The following is a 1,164-nucleotide window of genomic DNA, read 5'->3' on the forward strand; positions in this document are numbered from 1 at the left end:
ATATATATATATATATATATATATATATATATACACACACACACAATATTTTTGCATATATACATGTAAACATGTATGGATATATCATCATCATCATCGTTTAACGTCCGCTTTCCATGCTAGCATGGGTTGGACGATTTGAGATATATATATATATACATATGTGTGTGTGTGTGTGTGTGTGTGTGTGCGCGCACACATACAGTATACAGTGGTTCCGCACTCGTATCAAATGCAATTAAGTGAAAAACCAGCCAACTGTGAGTCGAACTGGAATATTATTTACTTAAACCAGACAGATTAGCAATGGGGAAACTCTGAGTAGTGACTTACACAAACTCAGCTTTAAGTAAATAAGGTCTATAACATTTATATCTGTGTGTGTGTGTGTGTGTGTGTATATGTGGTCATGTACATATTAATAAACTACATTATACACAAACATAAACAAGTGATAACAAATGTTGCTGACAAACAATGGAGTGTGAGGCTGAGTATAAACAATGTGTATGTTATGCATGTATACATATGTTGGTGTGTAATTATGTGTATATGTGGGTGGGTGTGTATGTGTCTATGTAATGTGTGTTTGTATATTCACACGTGTGAAACTAAACACTGCAGGGCATTCTGTCCACCACTCACAATCCTATTATTAAAATGCTAAAAGTCACGAGGTAGACAGACAGCCAGACTGACAGACAATGGATGTGGGATTTGAATACACACACACACACACATATATATATATATAATGTACAGGTGTGAGCATGTGTGTGTCCGTGTGTGTGTGTGTGTCCAATTCAAATACTACCATTGTACATATTTCAAAAATGTCCATTGCTACAAAACAGACAGACTGACAGACAGACAGAAGATCCAGAGTGCGTTATGTAACTATATATGCTGACTGCATGTAACGCATACATGCATATATGTCTGAATGCAACTATGTATGAAAATACATGCATGTATATTTGTGTGTGTGTGTGTGTGTGTTTGTATGTGTGTGTGTGTGTGTATATATATATTTATATACAAACACACATATGCATGTATTTACGCATGTATGTATGTACACATTTATATGTGTCTGTATGACAAAGTATTTATAAGCATATATGACTGCATGTACATATTTATGCCTGTATGTAAGTATACATC

At 34.6% G+C, this 1,164-nt stretch overlaps 1 protein-coding gene across 8 annotated transcripts in view; it reads right to left on the reverse strand.

Annotated features, from left to right (window-relative positions):
• LOC106869848 (uncharacterized) overlaps positions 1-1,164 on the reverse strand; it is a 204,614-nt gene that overhangs the window by 91,611 nt on the left and 111,839 nt on the right. The gene's annotated exons all lie outside the window — the stretch shown is intronic.

The sequence above is a fragment of the Octopus bimaculoides genome, chromosome 20 (assembly GCF_001194135.2).
Source record: "Octopus bimaculoides isolate UCB-OBI-ISO-001 chromosome 20, ASM119413v2, whole genome shotgun sequence".
Classification (NCBI taxonomy): domain Eukaryota; kingdom Metazoa; phylum Mollusca; class Cephalopoda; order Octopoda; family Octopodidae; genus Octopus; species Octopus bimaculoides.